Source organism: Pseudopipra pipra, chromosome 8, assembly GCF_036250125.1.
Source record: "Pseudopipra pipra isolate bDixPip1 chromosome 8, bDixPip1.hap1, whole genome shotgun sequence".
Classification (NCBI taxonomy): domain Eukaryota; kingdom Metazoa; phylum Chordata; class Aves; order Passeriformes; family Pipridae; genus Pseudopipra; species Pseudopipra pipra.
This window is the reverse complement of record NC_087556.1, coordinates 36031342-36050340: the sequence shown is the minus strand read 5'-3', so window position 1 is coordinate 36050340 and position 18999 is coordinate 36031342. Positions and strand designations below refer to the sequence as shown.

The 18999-nt window shown below is 45.3% G+C and overlaps 1 protein-coding gene and 1 long non-coding RNA gene across 2 annotated transcripts in view; one reads left to right on the top strand and one right to left on the bottom strand.

Moving 5' to 3' along the window:
- INPP5F (inositol polyphosphate-5-phosphatase F) overlaps positions 1–18999 on the top strand; it is a 278232-nt gene that overhangs the window by 120492 nt on the left and 138741 nt on the right. The gene's annotated exons all lie outside the window — the stretch shown is intronic.
- On the bottom strand, positions 1896–5443 carry LOC135418350 (uncharacterized). Its single transcript, XR_010432400.1, has 2 exons — positions 5068–5443; positions 1896–3371 (listed from the first exon to the last, which is right to left on the bottom strand). It is a non-coding gene; the product is annotated as an uncharacterized LOC135418350 (long non-coding RNA).

The window sequence follows — 18999 nt, the reverse complement described above, 5'->3', positions numbered from 1 at the left end:
AAACAAACCCAGACCATTTTTCACAAGATTTTAACAATCTGAGAGGAGATGAAATTTTATTCCTTCTCTTAACAGTTCTTGGCGGGGTTTTTTTTCTCTCTGTAACTTCATGTCTTTTCTGTAACATCTAGATATGTTCCCTCCTGGGAGATGTAATCTTCCTTAGACTTTTCCACTACCTCTGACATGAGATGGGCAACTTCTCAGAGGGAAGTCATGACACAGTTTTGAAGGAAATCCAATTTAAAAAGCATGTCAACTTTTTTTAATTCCCTAGGGTGTTTTACAGATGAAAAATACCATAAATGGGCCTGACTCTGCAATTTAAGGTCTATGGGGTTCTTTTGAGTGAGTAAACAGTACAAGTTGCTGCCAAGTCAAAGCCTAATTTTTTGCATTTTGTGATTCTATTTCACTTTTGGTATTCAGTAAAAGTAAAAAATAAAATTAAAATTGGGCCTGTTAAAAGCTGGTGCTCTGCCTTGCCCTGAGTGGAGAAGAGTGACTGCCCAGAGGCTGAGCAGCTTGAATAGCCCATTTACAGATGCTTGGGTAAATCACAGGATCACAGACTCATTAAGGTTGGAAAAGACTTCCAAAACCATCAGGTCCAGCCCTTAACCAAACACCACCCTGTCAACTGAACCAGAGCACTGGGTGCCACATCCAGGGATGGTGACTCCACCACCTCCCTGGGCAGCCTGTCCCAATGCCTGACCACCCTTTCAGTGAGGAAAGTACCTGGTTTTCTGGGGTTTATTTTAATTATGGTCGATCACTGCTAATTTTTTTCTTAATTCAGGAAAAGTTTTCTCCTTCACTATTAGCAAATGTGAGTGGCACCCTAAGAGTGCAAGTCTCCACATACCTCTGTTTATATGGCAGAGGTCTGCAGAGAGACTGAAGATGCTCCAGACCTGCTAATCTCGGGTCACTGCAGTGTGATAACAATTAAAATATCAGGAGCAGGAAGGTAGGCAGTTTGCCTTTTTTTTTTTTTTCCAAAAAGCTTGTAGATTGGAAATTATTTGCAAAACTAAACTTCAAAAGCACACGTTCAGGGGTGCTAAGCCACATGTTTAAGGAATGAAAGAATTAAGGTTGCCTGTGTTCCATTAATATTGTTCCCTTCTCCTTATGCACTGTTATTATTATGCCCTCTCATAATACTCTGTTATTACTATGCATTCACTCCTAGAGGAGAAACTAACCCCTGGCAAACTTACAATGAGAACCAGATGCATCCCCTCAATGGCATCTCCTAACACATTGTGGCTTTCAGACTTTCATTTAAATCTAAAAAAGAAAAATATTTTCCTGCAGGGAAAAATCTCACCTAATTGGCTGCTCCCTCCATTTGCAGCAGGAAGGCATTTGGGAATTCTGAAAAATTCATTTGGCCTAAGTGTGCAGTGCTTTCTCCCACACACAAAGGGCTGAGAGCTCTCAGGATCCCATCTCGGTAGCCTTGGGTCATCTTGATCCCAGGACTGGGGAAGGGGTGTGGAATGACTCTTATATGTTTCTTTTCCATTTTAGGGGGGAAACTCTTGGCTGTTTCCTGAGGGAACTGGCAGGAGGGGTGTGAGAGGTTCCTTAATCTGCCCTCTCCTTTCTGCATGTTCATCCACACACTCTGAAAGACAGAAAGGTGTGGCCCAAGAGCTGAGGAGACAGTGCAGAAGAAATATTTCTGCAAATAGGTGTTGGGAAGAAGGAAAATATGACCTGCAGAAGGGACAAGGCACACCTTGGGGCAAGTTTCACAAGGACTGAAGAAATGGGAGGAACAAGGAGGGAAAAGTGATGGAGAGGAGTCAGCACTAGGTCTAGCCAGGGGCATGGCTTAGTTGTTGAATCACAATAGGTCTGAAAAGAAAGAGACAAGACATCAATTCAAACCAACACCATAATGAATTTATTGCCAATGATACCACAGGCAGTAGTAGATCTTTCTGGAAGCTTAAAATCATTGCCCCACTTTGGCTCTGGTATTCAGTCAGTGCACTGTGGAATTAAACATTGACATTTCCCACAATGAAAAGCTTCAGCTGCAGCTGACATTGTATACTTACACAACCACGATAAATACTAATCCCATAAACAATTTGAAGCTCAGATTACATTAGGAATTTGCTGTGTTGTTCTCATATTTACAATAGGAAAGTAGGAAGGAGCCTTCTTTCATGCTTAATTCCATCATTCTGACTCGAATCTAGCATTTTTTTCCTCTTTGCCCTTGTGGTGGCTTTTAACTCAAAGGTTTCTGAGTCTGCAAATGAAACCATAATAGCTGATCATATTTAAAAGTAAATCTTCTCTCTGTGTTTGCTTCTTCACGTGTCAAGCTCTTACAGTGATCCACCTGGAGATTACATGTGGCAACGAGTGAAAATCGATAATTTTTCATCAGCTATTTTGTCTGTGTCATAAATAAGAGATAATAAGACCATAAATTACTTGGGCCACAGTGATAAAACCTAGAGGCTTAAAACAAGCAAAGTAACTAGGCAGAACACAACATTCTTTCTTCAGATTAACTAACACAAACTCCACAATAGGAAACAAGCTACACCTCTGACACTTATCACCTTTTTCAAGGCCATGTAAGCATTTAAGTAATATATGCACATATTTAGAGCTCTGCTATGAGTCACACCTATGGGGCAATTATGCTGATTCTCTGCAGAAAATAGCTGAAGACAAATCTATGCGATGTAAATCAAGAACACAAAATGAGAGACTATTTCCTCCCCCAAACAAGCATCTTTCTGTGTCAGGGGGGGCTGACGTGTCTGAACTAAAGTCGGGATGGTGCTGAACAGGAACAATTTTTCCTGGGAAAGCTGTAACCAGCCCTGGTGTCATTTCTTCTGCACAAATACTTCTAAGGGAGCGGTGATGTGCATTGTCAGAATGTCCAAACAGTCACTCTTATAGAGCTTCAGGACATTCTGGATTTTGTCCTGCCCGTTCCACTGGATCCCTTTCTGGCTGTCCTGGTTTGCTGGCACACAGGACCCCTCCCTGTCCTGCCCCTTCCCCAGCAGGGCGCTGCAGCTGCTCCTGCGCCGGGACCCTCGCTGGGGGCTCTGATCACCAAATGCTTTTGCTTTCCTGTTGGATCTCTTACTTCCATAGCTCCCCAGCTCCAGCAGCCTCTCGTTGAAATACTCCTGCAGTGGTTTGTCGTGGAAGGCAGTGCTGGTGGTCAGGGGCCCTTCCAAGGAGCCTCTCCGGGAGCTCCCCAAGCATTGGGCTAACGAAGGTCTCCTTGAAAAATCCTTCAGCTGGGATGAGGAGTTCTTTCCTCTTTCCAAATCCTGGAAAAGTTGGTTGAAGGCTGGAATTCCCACGTAATTTCTTGATAGCTATTTTAAATGGGGGGAGGGGGAGAGAAAAAAGCAGGATTGGGAGCAGAAAGAAGAAGAAGAAAGAAATCTGAATTAAAATATGCTGGCTTAAGCGGAAAAAGAGTCTAAGGTGTGTGATTCCATACAGTGAAGAGCTGTTAGAGAACATTTGAGCTTCTTAATCCAAATTCTCTGAAGACCATGCATTGTGGTCTGGATCCCTCTCTGAAACAGAAGTGCATTGGGCTGAGCTTAATTAATGCTGAGCTTAATGAATGCTGAGCATTTTTACCTCCTACCAACTCTGGTGTACTGCCACAATTTTCTGTAGCCTCTGTGAAAATCTAACTTTCTGAAAGAATCTCTCACCTATCTGTATGAACAGAATTTTAGGTTTATCTTTTTAAAATCCCCTTAGCCTGTAGCTGCTCTTTCCCAAGGTAAAAACAGATCCCACTTCTAAGAGATTTTTTTTTTCCCCCTTTTTCTTAATCCCAGGTAAATCTGTGCTGAACTTCAGTGTATTTTTACAAGAATTGTAATTTTCACATACAATTTATTTCTACATCTTAAAACTACAAACTTTATTATTGTGGCACCACATCATAGCATAGATGTGCATAAATTTTTCTGCTCCTTTCCCTTGGCAGGCCAAATTCACACCTGAGTTATTTGAATAGTCAAAGAAAGACCTGATCCAGCCCCCACTGGATGTCTTTAGGCTGATTTCAGGGGAACATCCATGCTGTGAGTCCTTTTTTAGACTGCTGGAAATTCACCATGTAAAAGGTTGACTCTCCATGTCCACAGTTTAATGTCCCCTGGGTTTTCCAAGTCACTGCTCTGCCATTCCCACCTTTCTCACAGATATTCCAAGACACCCTGGCCTGTCTCAAGCTACCAGGAGGGACAGCTGGTTTCTGTACAGCAAGTCAGAGCAGAGCATGGCTTCTTCTCTGAAAACCTTAGCAGTTTGTCTTGAAGGAAGAGCTGGTTTACATTATATTACTGTTTCTAATCAATAAAAAGAAAGACTATACTGTATGTGGATGACAGCCACAGCGGGATCGTGGAACATTTTGCAATCATTTATTATGCCTGACAATGCCTTTGGTACATAAAAAAAGCCATCACTCATGCAGTTTTTGACAATCTCTAATTAAGGCTGGATACTCTCTAAGGGTCCAGCCACAAATCTGGATTCAGAGCCCAGCAATGTCTCAGCAGGGCACTCTATCATCAGCCTTTGACATGTTGCCTACTAGTAATGAATGAAAAACATTGAGCTCAAATGAGAAATAGTGGGTTGGACATGCCATGTAAACTGAAAAGCAATCAAGTTTTTGATCTCTCACTCTTCCATCACACTTCATTCTGGAAGGGACCCAGCAAATCAAATGCCCCTGCCTAGAGTGGTTGTACTTTTGGAAGAAGTTAGGTAATTGGAGAACACTAAAAACTTGACTAAAAAGCAGTCTTCCTAACTAAAACTTTTTAAAAACATTTAAAAAATAAAATCAACCTAAAATAATAATCAACTTTAAAATGTAGCAGAATAAAACTCATTCAAGTCAAGTTTTTCTATACCAAACCACAGTGCAAACCTTATTATTGTATCAAACATCAGCTTTCCAGGACACAGGGGAATTATTCCTCTAACAGAAGAATAGGTAGCATTTATCACATATTGTAGAGAGAGGTTTTGCATACAAACCTTAATATCCTGGAAGCCTGGATATTCTGGGATGATGGGCAAGGCACACTTGCTAACAGTGTTTGAGTGCCTTTTTTGCACCATCCTGTGAGAGCAACTGCAGCTCCTGGAGAGGTGGGATTGTCCCAGCTCAGGTGGATTGTCAGTGGCTCGGAGTGGTTTGCAGTGTTTTATGTAGCAGGTTCTCAGGCACAGCACCGAGGCAGGTCCCTCCATTGCAGCCCGATTCAGAGGAGTTTGGGAGCGATGTGTACTCCAGAAAAATTCCCTCTCCTGGTTTTCCTCTAATGTCTCGCACTGGTGAGTCCCCTGACAGGCTGCAGTGCTGGGTGGCAGCAGGCACAGCTGGCACAGCAGGCACAGCTGGCACAGCAGGCACAGCAGGCACAGCTGGCACTCAAACAGCTCGGGGCAGTGCAGCTCTTGCTCATCAGCTCGGGTTCATCAGATCACCGGCAGGTGATGCCTTCGCTGAGGTCTGAACCCCTCCAACCATTAATGCTGCTTTTATCCCCTGAGAGCTCCTCGCAGACGGTCGGTAAATCTTCCCCACGGACGCAAAGGGTTCAGGTGAGGGGGGAATTTGCGGGGATTACTCGCTCTCCCACCGTCATCCCAGACAGTGTGATGTGGCTGCTGACGCGGCAGCAATTAGAGGAGATCAACAACCTGCATGCAGGAGTCGTCACTGAGCCTATTTGGAGCAGGCAGATCACTGCCCTTCTGACTGGGCATCCCTGACACCAAAACATCAAGGGCTTTAGCTCAGCAGGGCAGAAGGGGAGGTAAGTCAACACAGTGAGACAACAGGGCAGAACTTTCAGTGTAGAAAAGCTGCAATAAAATATTCCTCCCTGTGCCACTGGGCTTCCTCAGTGTGGTTGGAGACGAGGTGCAGCCCTGGAGGTCGGGGGAGATCCGAACTGCCTTGCTGTGTGTGGAGCTGTGTCGGGAGAGAGATGCACTGCCTTCAAATAGCCTGGCACTGGTGCAGATTTGGGGACAGCAAGAATCCTTTCAGCCAAAGCTGTGAAAATGTTCACAGCAAGAAGCAGTAGCTGCCCTGAACAGCTCACACTCGACACATCACAGATGAGGGGCAGGCAGGGAAGCAGCTCCGCTGTTTTGATTTGGAGATGCATTGGTGGTATCATGTGCTAGAAACAGATAAATGTGTGTAGTTGCAACAGTTGGCACCCATGAACTTTGGCAGCACAGGGCTCTTTATTGTCCCCAGTGACTGGTGACATGTCCTGCCATTTGCAGGGCAGCACCTCCATTCACTGCCCCACTGTGGCCAGTTTGCATGCAGAGCTTTGACCCTGAGTGATGAGCTGCTTCTTCTCCATCACATGCTGTGAAGTAATTACTGTTCTCACTGATGCCTGTGGAAAGAATACAGAGAGGATTTGCAATCCCCTCAACCTCCAGGGCTTCTACTTATTCAAGGTATTCATAAATGTTCACCCACTCTGAATACATGCAAATATTTGTGGATGTCCTGGACGAGCTAGAGATCCTTATGGATCCAGGGTATCCAGAAACACTTGCATGGACATATTCAGAGCTCTGACTGTGAGCTGAAGAGCTTTGGATCTTATCCATGAGACCATCAGCTGGATTCAGGTTAGTGCTTTAGACTCTGGCAGATGGCAGCTTGGCAGGCTCAGGGCAGAGGTCACAAGAGCAACACCCACCCGGCTGCTGGACCACAGCAGGTCAGGCACGAGCAAAGAGCCCACGTGAACACTCACACCCAGGTCAGGTGTGAGCAAGGAGCCCACGTAAACACTTACAGCCAGCCCTCCACTATCCACGTGCAAAGGTGCAACAGCCCTTTTTACCAGCTCTGGCTCTGGCATTTTTTAATTTGAGGGTAAAACGACTCTCAGGCAGAGAGCAAAACTCACATTGAGGGTTGCCATTTCGGCTACGCCCCAGCAGTGCCTCATGGATCAGGGTCTGTGTCCACAGCTCTGTGTGAGCCACACACAGATTCAAATATGAGGCTGATGGCAACAATTTGCATGGAGAGATGTCACGATGCTTACAAAGTAATAGAGCTATGAGTCATCCCTGATGCAGCCCTGATTATTTGCATTGCTGCTGTATACATAATGGTACCTTCATACAGAAATACAATGTGGCCTTGCTAGAGGCACCTAAGAAAAATCTAAAAAGCATTAAAAAGATTTCTTGGCACCAAATTTTCCACTAAAACACTTCCCTTGTCCTATTTGACAGGGAAGAAAAAAAAAAAGTATTTTTTTACTACTCCTCTTCAAAAATCTTTCAGATACTCTCTGAGCCTCAGTTGTTCTGGGGATATGTTCCAGGCAAACCTGGACCAGAAAGTCTCTGTGGGCAAGCAGGAGGTGGGTCTTGTCTGTGAGTCTTCAGGCCAAGTCACAACCTCCAGGTCTAAATGGTTCAGGCACACAGAGACAGGTAATGTGCACTCTGAGAGGTGGCAGAACGTGCCTTACCCTGCAGCAGCAGGAATCAAACTGATTTCACTGGCGACAGAGAGTTTTATTGTTTCACAGACCAGGGTATTTGTGGTGCTGCCCACAGTTGGGATCTGACTCAGAGAAATAAGAGCAGTGTGAAATCCCTGCCATTGGCACAGCTGCTTTTGGGGATGTGAGTTATTGTAAGTGCAGAGGCTTCGTGGGGGACCTGCAGGTGTTCTGTTATCGGCCACACCGTAAAGAGTTCCCTCTTTCCATCTGAATCTGCAGCCTGAAAAACCTCTCACTATCAGAAATCATTCCCCCTTCTCCCTCAAAAACATTTTTCTGGTGGAAGTGAGACACCAGCAGCTTTTAAACTGTAACTGCTCGTTGTGCCTCGTGAATATGAGAGTGCTACACACAACGTGACTTCCACGGAGCTGCAAGAAAAAAGCCCCATGTTCCTGTTTTAATGGGAGGTTCTGATTCTACTCCCACGGTCTGAAACTGGGGTTCATGGAGTTTGTCCTTCTGTAATCCCGTGTTCCTTCTTGTACCAAATGGTTACTGCACACAGGGTGGCCAAGGCAACTCTCTTCAGCAAAGCTCTCCTGTTTAAAATGAAACTTTATATGATCCTTTCAACCTCTAGTGAAAAGAAACACGACTCTCAGCAGTGGGTAGGCTTCACTAGTTACCCCCCTTACATACCTTTCGATTCTTTTAAAAATAACTTTATTTTTTTTAATGGAGAGTCACATTATGATACCACTCCTCGTGTCAGATAAGGCACTGGGGATGTGCACAGTCTGCACCAAAATGCAGAAAGATGCTCTCGTGTAAGACTGGGAGCATAAGCAAATGAGAGGAAACATTCACAACAAAAGCAAAATTAATTGCACAGCAAATCTCTTCTTATGTGCTGTTAAAGGGATGGCACTGCTACAGTGCACTGCCCTGTACTATAAACATTCCAGAGCCTGCCAGGGGACCAGCAACAGCCCTGCTGCAGCTGCCCAGAGCTCAACAAAACCTCTCTGAGCTGCCTCATCGGTGCCTCCAAGTGCTTCCCTTCAGCCATCAGTCCTGGACCAAGAGCACTCCAGCATTACATGATGCAGAGCTTTTAAATTATAAGGAATTTTTGTTAAACTGTGAAAACTGCTGGTTTATAACACAGTCCCAAATCCCTGGCAGGCCAGAGCTGGGTGGGATTGCAGGGAAGCCAAGCAGTGCTGGAGCTCCTGGGGATTGAAGCAGTGCCAGGAGGTGGGAGGGGTGAGAGGTGAACACACACCAGCTCCATCACTACTGACCACGGGGGCAAAGTGTGCCATGAAAAGTGAAGGCATGAGCAGTTCCTGGCCCAGACATGAGTGCCTAAGGGTGGGAGCAGAAGTAGAATTGCAAAAAGCTGAGTCAAAATTTTGCCTTCTGAAGTTACTCACTTCCTCATTTAGAAAAAGGTCTTGTTCTGCCTCTAAAAAGAAGCCTGGGCTGTATCACTGCCTCTGCACCCTGACTTCCCCCAAATCTGGAGGTATGTACTGTGTGTCTATTGCAGTTATCTCTTCCACCTGCAAAAAAGAGCAGTGTGTGTGTGTGGGGGGGGTGAATCTATACCCTATTTTACTTTGCAGCCAAAACCCTGATCTCACTCACACTCTTTTGACCTCAGACCAAGTTTCATGCATCTCTTTTCCTTTCTTAGATGGTTAATACTCTTAAAAGAAGAAACAGATGGCACCCATTTGCAGATGTCAAATGCTTGCCTCACATGGCATCTTTACTATTGGATTTCCACCAGAAGCTCATGGCCCAGATAGTTAGATTTCAATCATAATCACCAGCTTTAAATCTCAAGCAAACATTCACTGACTAGGTCGAGCCACAATTACATCTCTCTCAGTGCTTCTGATTCTTTTTTAAATTGATTACAGATTGGAGTACAGGAAAGGGATTAGAGATGCTTAGAGATCAGGAAGAAGAATATTAGAAGTGGATGTTAAATAAGAGACGGAAAAACAATAAAAAATGCAACTCCTGCACTCCTGGGAGGGGAAGGGCGACCTAAGAGCAGAACTAAAAGAGGAGAAGACCCACATGCCTCAGTACATGTGAAGCTAATTTGGGAGTGATGCTGTGTGTGTTTGTGATGAATACTCTGATTTACACTCCCCTGCCCTTCTGCACAAACTTTCCCACGTGAGCATCCCGAGTGGAGCAGACAGGCGTGACCCTTTGTGTCACAGAATGAAGCAGCTGGGAAGCTTGAGGTTTGCCACTGCTCTCCCCAGAGCAAGGCTCTCGGCGCTTTTCTTTCTTTGTTTCTTTTCCTGTTTTTGAACACAGGTTTCTGAGCTTCCTGACTGAGCAGCTGAGAGCACACAGGACGTGCTGTTCCCTCTGGGAGAGCGGTGTTCAGCATGGGATGTCCTTGTCTCTGCAGCTGCTCTGTGCCAAGAACGAAGACATCTGGACCTGTTGAGCCCCGTGGCAGTTTTGTAGCACATTTACAACATGGCACATCTCCAAGAAAAGTGCTCTGTAAGGTGTGAAAGCAGCCTCCTCCCTCTATGAGGGATTAATTCTGGAAACTAAAGAGGGACACTTAACGACAGCGCTGACACTGCCAGGTGTTTCAGACACATTCAGCCAAAGTGCTTATTCCACAGGCCCAAAGTGCCTCATCTATCCACCTTCATCCCACAGCAGCTTCTAAAGCACAAGAAGGCATTAGCAAATCCCCAGCTGAGTAAAGTCCAGGGTACAGGGAAAACACGGCAAAAGTCAAGTTAAACATCATACATGAGGTGACTGCTTGTCACAGGCACTGGTCCCATTTGCTCCACCAGATACACTCATTTTGTCTGTGTTCAGTGCCTGAGCTGTGCTGAGCTGCAAGCTGTGCAGATGAACCACACTGAAGCACAGTGTCAGCAAGGGGCCTCCCCAGGCTCATTCAGTTCCTCCACAGGCTCAGGAGCACCACTTTTCTGTCCCTCTGCCCTCATCAGGTGCTGCTTGCTGGGGACAAACTGAGCTGCAAAAGCATGAGAGCAGTGAAGAATCCTCAAGTTCATCAGCTGCCACCAACTGCTGTCAGCAACACAGAGCCAAGGGAATGGGAAGGTACAGAACCCCTCCTGGGATCCCTGCATGTTCATCTGAGGTAACTTCTTCTCATTTGGGGACATTCATAATAACCCCTCAAACACAGGTCATTTCAGGTCTCCCCTGCTTGCAGGTGTTCTGATTCTCTGTCTGCTTTTCCTCTTGGTGGCATTTGATTGGTTTCCCTGTCGCTTGCACACTGTGCTTGGTATCAAGTCTGGATACAAACTCATCAGCTCGGTTTCCATCGCCTTCTCCGTCTTCCCCCCAGGCTCTGCTTCTTGTTTCCTCTCTTCTTGCACAAACTGCCTCCCCACCCTGGTTTCTGCTGCTCTCACAAGCTCTCTGTCTAGCACACCTTAACCACAGCTGACCAATTTCTGCACCTGTGGAAATGATGGCAAAGAAGTTGACAGCACATGAGCTCAGCTTTAACTCTCCACCTCAGTGTGGAGGTGCCTTCAGAAGTTGCTGGTGTGAAGAGGAGAGCAAAGAGAGGTGAGTATTGACCCACGAGTCACACCATGACAACAGGTCGATATTCTGCCCTTGTCCCTGTGCAGTGAGTGCCGGGTGTTCTGATCATCTGATCATCTCTGCCAGGGCCTCCTCACCCTCACAGGAAAGAAGTTCTGCCAAATATCCAATCTAACCCTGCCCTCTCTCTGTTTGAAACCATTGTCCCTTACCCTGTCACTACATGCCCTGTCCAAAGTCCCTATCCAGCCCCTTTAGGTGCTGGAAGGGGCTCTAAAGTCTCCCCAGAGGTTTCTGTTCTCGACTAATGACCCCAATTCTCTCAGCCTTCCCTCACAGCAGAGGTGCCCCAGCCCTCTGAGCATCTTTGTAGCCTCCCCTGGACTCCAACAGGTCCATGTCCATGAGGACACCAGAGCTCCATCCTGCAGCAGGGTGAGGAGAGCATTTAGAAAGATGTTACCTCTGCCCCCAGCAGCAGTTTTAGGTGCTGTTTAAGCCTCTGAAATTCCCAGCATTAATTTCATTGTGGAGATTGTATCTCTGGCTTCTGTCAGTTCAAACAGGCATCTAAGACAGGTCCCCAAAAAGCAAATCTATTAGTGGTGTTAATTTAATGAACCTGCAGCAGATGCAAAAGCTGTGACCTGACCAAATCACTTTTAAATTAATGCTGTTATCTGTAGAAATAAATGGGGTTGGAACCTTGGTGGAACATGTGTTTGCAAAGCACCCCTAGATGAGCCATGGCAGATGTACCTTTGCCATAGCTCCATCTACATCAGGAATAAACTGAAACCTTGTTTTGCAGTCTCACTGGCAACAACTAAAATCAAACAATGGTTTTGTTTTTAAAGCAGCTCTCTTCTCGTTACCAGCCCCAAGGATCTGACCCATTCTCCCACCAACTTTCTCCTACGTGCCCCTGTTAGTGCCCCACATTGCCCTGTGCCTGTTTTGTAAGCCTGAGGATGGCTACCAAAATCCACACTGCTGGCTACTGCAGAGGTGCACCAGAACTGTGCAACACATCCAAGTGCTAGGGAATAAAAAATAATCATGGAACACTTTGTGGAACAACTTACATGTTGTAACAAGTTAACATGCTTTTCAAAGGAAACCAGTGGTGCTCACCATACTATGAGCTGTGATTTTGCCTTTTTTGAGCTCAGTAACAATTCCTTTTCTTTCCCATCACTGTCTTTTTTCCTGTGTTGAAAATTGGTGATTTTATAAGGTGTTTAGGGGGGCTTGTGATCCATCAGCTCTTCAGAGGTACAACCACCCCTGCCCACTGTACTTACAAGCTTTAAAGGAGAATATGAAGGGGAGGAAAAAAGGAATAATCCTGGTGTGGGTTATACCTGCACAAAATGGAAGGCTGAAGGAGCAGCGTGAAGACCACAAAGAGCAACGAAAGGGTGGGTGTGATGTCTGCACATCCTCTGGGAAGCAGGTGCTTCACTCTGCTGTAGTCCAGATGCCAATAAATCTTCCAACCTGGTGAAGCAAGATGTGCCTTGAAGCAAAATGCTGCTTAATACGAGATTGCTGCCACACCAGTGAAATTAAAATTGTCAGGACATACGCATCTCATGATTTTGGAGACCTTAGTTCCCAGCTGAACCCACCCACAGGCAAATTAAGAAACAGCAGTGAGGTGAATAATGGTTTCCAAGGTGTAGCTATAACTACCCTCCCCTACCACACTTGGTCCCACCAGACATTTCACATGGGACAAAACTGGAATTAGTCTGAATGCAGACTAATGCTCTTCTTCATCTGTGTCACTTTGGTCACTGCCAAGGCTATCTCAATTTTTATTTAGCACACCAAAATATACTATTTTGGTATATAGACTGATTTTCCACCCTCTCTTCCTACCCAGTTTGAGAGCTTAGTTGGGATTTCAGTTATGCACACAAGGACAGCTGACCCTTAGCACCATTACCTTGAACAAGGGCTACTCTTGGTAGCACTCAGCTGTGCAGCTTTCCCTTTCCACCCACATCCAGTGGGGGTCAGTGGTGTCCTTGGGCATCCCTCTTTGAAAGTGCTGAGCCCTGGAAAGCCTCAGCACTTCCCAGTTCTCTTTTTTTTTTTTCTAACTTGAAGCCTCTCTTCTGAAGTGGGGGCAAAAATGAAAGAAGAAGAAACAAAAAAAAGACTGATTCAGGTTTTGGCAGCTCTCCTGTCACAGAAGAACATTCCACACTTGCACATGAAAGGGAATTTTTAGCAAACCAGAGCAAAGAGTCAAAATAACAAACACAGACACTTACCAAAAGAATTGCCACACTCAGTGGTTTTTCTGACTGCTGCTACTGGCTCAGCAAGAGGCTGGGCCGTTGCCTAATCTTGAGCTCAGAAAAAGACAGTCCATCTTTAAGTTTACAGTGCTATTGGCCCAACTACAGAGTTGGCCCAACTACAGAGGATGGGATTTCCCTTAAGCCTTTGCCCGAGGCCTAATGGCGACTCCAAAAATAACAAGCAGCCCTGAGGTTGGAAATTTTGGTTCAGAGAGAGATTTCGTTCCTGTTCCGTAAATGATACACAAATATTCGTCTGAGTGGATGGAAAATGCTTAAAAAGCTACATAACGCAGCGAACAGGACCAATCCTGAAATGGGAATAATTGACTTAATTCCCTGCAGCACTGCTGTCTCTCCCAGCCATCTGGTAGCTGGGATGCCAGCGATAATCTGCGGAGCAGCTTGGGCGGTGGAACCTTCGGAAAGCAGAGATCACAAAGAGTTCACTCATTTCTCTACAGCAGAAAAGGAAGTGGGTGGGGAAAAGGGATGAAAGGATAAAACACCCAGCTCGCAGTCTGCTGGCTTCGGGATAAAAGCTTTGCTCTAAAAAAGCCCTGGTAATTCCATACTTCCTCAAGGAGAAGTGGTGTCTAAGATGTGGAGTGAGCAGCAGTCGGAGATGGTCTGTGAGCCCAATTATCTTCATTATGTGGTAGATGGTCATTTTAGTGTCCAAGAGGTCTCCTCGAGGCCTGAGGATTTCCCAAGAAGCCTGGTAAGGATGTTAAGGATAGTTTTTAACAGTGGCTGACTGAACACTGCAAAAAAAGCACCAGATTTCCCATTCATTCAGGGAGTGATTGGCACCAAAACTGTGCCAAAACTGGGGTTTCACCACATGCTGAGCTTCTCAGTCTCAGTGAAAGCTGTAGCAGTGTTACCTTTTGTCCTTCAGTTTTTGGGGTTTCATACCATTTGGTATCTCTTTGCAGACTAAGGGGCATCAAGCTTGTCCTCTACACTCTTCACTGTCAGATCCATCTCTGTGGCACTTCAGGCATGCAAAAAGGACGTGTTTGTGTCGTGTGTGCTGTGGATGTGAAAGAATGTCTAAACCTAGCATTCAAACTGTGGAAAAACTGTGAAATCAGTAAATACAGAACAGGAACTGAGAAAAATTTATGTTCAGCTGTTTCCCTACTGTAGCTTGGAAAAAGAACCTGAATGTTTTTAACTTGCCTCCGAGTTAGTGCGCTTTTTGTAATTCTGGGAGAGCTTTGGTGCTGGGATTGTTAGCATAACTTGTTCAAATATTCCAAGTTCCCACCTCCTCTTACTCATGACATGGAAAAACACTCGACATCTATCTAATCAAATGCTCACAAGCAGCCATATCCCACGGGCAGCTCAGATAGGCCTGATGAAAACCACATTTGCTGACAGCTTTAGCTCAGCTCCTGCCAGCTGAACTGCAGCCTGGCACAGCATCCTGCCGGAGCCCCGCTGACCACCACGATGTCCCCCGGGATGAGGGGTCTGGCCAGGCAGCACAGCTCCCAGACAATCCCGGGATTCCTTTGGGGAAACACGCACCGAGAGGCTGCTGCAGCCGTGCTCTGGTGCGGAAACAAACCGCCGGATTCCGCTGGAAATTGAGATGGCAAAGCAAACAAAGAGCAGGGGGTAACGCTCCCCCTGCCCTGCGCCGCTTTCCTCAGCCAAACTTTCCTGCTGGTTTGCGGGTTTTTCTGTGAAGTGAAACAGGATTTACAGAGCCCGAGAGTAACGCGGGGATGCAGGCGGGTAACGGGGGGATGCAGGCAGGTAACGGAGGGATGCAGGCAGGCAGGATGCGGATTTTTAGGTTGGTCACCTCTGGCAAAGCCGAGGCAAGGGGTCTGCGTGGCAGAAAGGAGCGTGTGAGAGCCCCGGCACTCAGCATGCCGGTCACCGCTCCCCTCGCACAGCGCCTGGCTCGGGTCATTCAATGGGGGAAGGGACAATCTTTGGCCCCTCTCGGCAGTTCTGTAGCTCGGGAGCCTTGTGTGCCCTGCAGTGCCAGCTTTCAAAGAGATTCTGACCCGTTTTCTTCCGCAGGGTGATGCCCTCAAGTTCTGATGGGAGCAGCGCCAGCCGCCTTTAGTGTCAAACAGAGCCCCCCTGGCATTTCGGCAAAGTCCTTCGGCTTAGCTGCACTCACTGCTGGCAGAAGGGTCACCAAGTCCCTCGCCTTTCGCAGGAGTCTCCCTCCAAGCCCAGTCCCGCGTTATTCTGCCAAGAGCCGGGAGAGGGAGCTGTTAAATTCGTTCCATTCCTCTCCCTGTGCTGCCTTTCCCTGTTTGCTCCCCCACCCTCCCCAGTCCCTCCGAACCGGGCGCTTTTTAACTCCTGGCCGCAGAGGATTTGCACTTTGATCAGCCGAGATATAATAGCCCTGATGAAAAGCATCTTTCACTTCATTATAGTCAAGCTCCTAAACTGGAGGGATCGGAATTGGGGCTGCAGCTGCTGAGCACTTGTGTGGCAGCAAAGTCCCACAGATCTTTGGGGTAAAGGATGCCCCAGAGCTCGCTTTGAGCTGGGGCTCTGCCAAAAGGGCCCTTGAAGCCCTCGGCCATGAGCTGTGTGGGATGTAAAACAAGAGGAACTGCCTCTGGGACAGGGAAACTATCACTGTCACGCAAACAACCCTTTTGTTTTGTCAGGGGCAGACATTTGTTACCACTGGGTGACTTTGTAAGATTTTCTGCCCTGTTTTAGGATGAAAATAGTTATAAACAATTTATAAAAGGGAGAATATATTGCTTTTCAGCTTTGAACCAGCCATGGGACCATAGGACCTCTCTGCATCATAGACCTAGTTAGTTTTTAACCCAGATGCAAATGCTACCCATTTAAAATAAGTCTGAATTTTCAGTAAAATACAAGCACCTTCCAAACCTGAACTTTCAGGTATTTTTCTCTCCTTCCCTCACTATGATTTTTCAACCCCTCCTTCCCCACATCAATGGGTTACCAAGTGCCATGGAAGAAACGCAGCAGGAACAAAGAAATGGGAGATGCAGAAGGTACAAGAAGCATCTTTCACTGCTCAAGGGACTTTCTGCAACTTGTTCAGGCAAGGGCTGGCTCAGACGTGAGCCCCACTGTGTCATCCCATCCTCCAGGAGAAAAACACACCAGGACAGGCTGTGAACAACTGTGCTAACAGGGGCTGAGAGCAGAAAACAGGATAGCTATGGGATATGGAGTGATCTTGGCCCAAACTGTGTTCAAAACACAAACCAGCTGTCAGCACACGGATATGGTGTATTGGTAGAGTATTTTAATTTTTTTAGCTGAGAAACACAAAACAAGGTAGAGTTCAAGGCATGCAATCAGGCACTAAACTTCTCCAGCTTGTTTTTTTTTTGTGCTCATACCTTCAGTGTAAGTTCTATGAAGAGCAGCAGATCCTATCTTTAATCTCTACACAAAGCAACTGAGCACCCACTTACAGCCTGAGGTTTTATGCAACGCTTACAGTTGTTCCTGGAAAGCAGGATTTACTTGTAGGGAAGCAGTTCATTTTCTATCTGTGTGTTTTGTTCTATGCCACATAGAGCAAATGTCATCTATTTCCCAAAGTAAGTTTGGCCAGTGACAAAATCAAGAAAAGTAAAATAACTTTCTCCACATAGATACAAGTTGCAATTACAGATATCTGCTTGCTAGGTTTTAATTTGATTACTGTTTACTGAAAAATACAGATAATCTAATGAATAGGGAAAGGTCTTTGATTTCTGTTCCTTGCAAGTCTACTTCTTGGTGTTCTAAAAAAAAAAATAAACCAAAACCAGATACCATAAACAAGCCAGCCAATGGGCAATCCACTTTTTACCTCTGAGGTAAAAGAGCAATTCAAAGATTAAGGATTTTGTGGATTTAGGCATATTAGAATAATAAAATCATAACAGGTATTGAAATAAAATCACAGGTATTGAGATGCTGCTAAAAAATACATTTCCATTTGAGTAACTTTAGTCTGGCAATAGTGTAAAGCACCTAGGTGTCTACTCATGGGGCACTTACTTTTAACAAGCAAAGACAGTACCTGGTAGGCAGCATAGTGCCAAGGAAAATGTTGTTTATAAGCAGCTACAAACAGATATTTTCTCTCTTTAATGCCCTACCTTTGTTCATACAGCTCTTGGTTTTATTCTTTATATTTATTTTAAGACATGATAGTCAAAGACTCTTCTCCCTTTTTCATGCATTTTTTAAATCAATATGATTAAAAATGAATCTGCTGTGCATCCATGTGATGAATGTGGTAAGAGCTCATTCTGCATTTTTCCCATGAAGATCCCCATCCTGAAGTTTTCAATATCACTAAAACTTCTGCAGCAAATACTGGGGAGAGACAAATCCCAACTCCTAAGCTGGTTAAACTGCTCACTCCCAAGGAATTCAATGCTATCAGAAGTTCCATCCTGTGCTGTGGCAGGCACTAAGAGATCGTTATTACAGTGGATTTTCAGAAGAGGTAATCCTGAAATTACAAAGAGTTGGCAAGTCCAGAACTGGATGGTCCCATTTCCTAGGACCCCTCAGAAAAAAAAAAATAAAAAAATAGCTTCATGCACGTGTTTAATTCATCCCTATTTGATAAAACATTGAAATACAGCTTAAACAGGAGGCCAAACGCCACAGAAAGTGCCTGAAGAAATATGACTTCACCACCAAATCTTTTGAGAGCATAAAAGGAAAAATAACTCAGTGCATAAGAATTACACCTTACAACAAGCATATGGAGGCACTGACCTCTCCTTTGATTTTCTACAAACGAGCAGGGCATGTAGCTCTGGGGGAAGAATCAGAACTTCCATTCCCACTTGTACATCTAACTAGGGAAAAGCCCAAGGAAACAACTTTCTTTGTACATCACCTGAAAGAGTGGCTCAGAGTTAAAGAGGAATAATCAAGTCTAGAAAGTGAGTTTGCATTCTCAATAATGGCAGCCTAGATTTAGCTTAGAACACTGATGGTGACAGTAACATGCAAAACATATCTGGCCTTTCTGACAAAAAAAGAAGTATAAAATGTTCAAAAGCTAACTGTGCATTGAGATTAGCCAGCACATAAACAAAAGTTCAAGACAAGCAGTGCAAAAAAAATGAAAAAGTAAATAATGAGAGAATGTGAAACAGCTAAACTACAAACTGAGAGGCCTGTAAGTAGAGTGAGTAGTTAATACACTTTCCCAACTTAAACTGCAATTCAGTAACACTGAAAATGAAATAACTAAAAAAAAACATTTGAACACCTGAAAAACTGTGCCCCAAGATGTGCTTTGCAGCTCTGACACATTCCCAGGACAACATGGGAGCTCATGGGGAGTGTCTTCCTTTACCCTCCCCGACATTTCACCTTTCATGGCACCAGGCAGAAATAAATTCCCCTTCCTCTCAAGCTTGGTGTGAGAATGGCTGAACCCCAATGCCAACCCCCTCTTCCACTGCAGCTCTCCAAAAAGTCATAATTAGGAAAAAAAAACCCTGAAATACTTTTCTGGAGCAAACAAAACAAGGCAGGGTGACTTTAGCGGAGAGATTTTAGTAAAACAAAACCAGATTTGGTTTGTTGGTCCT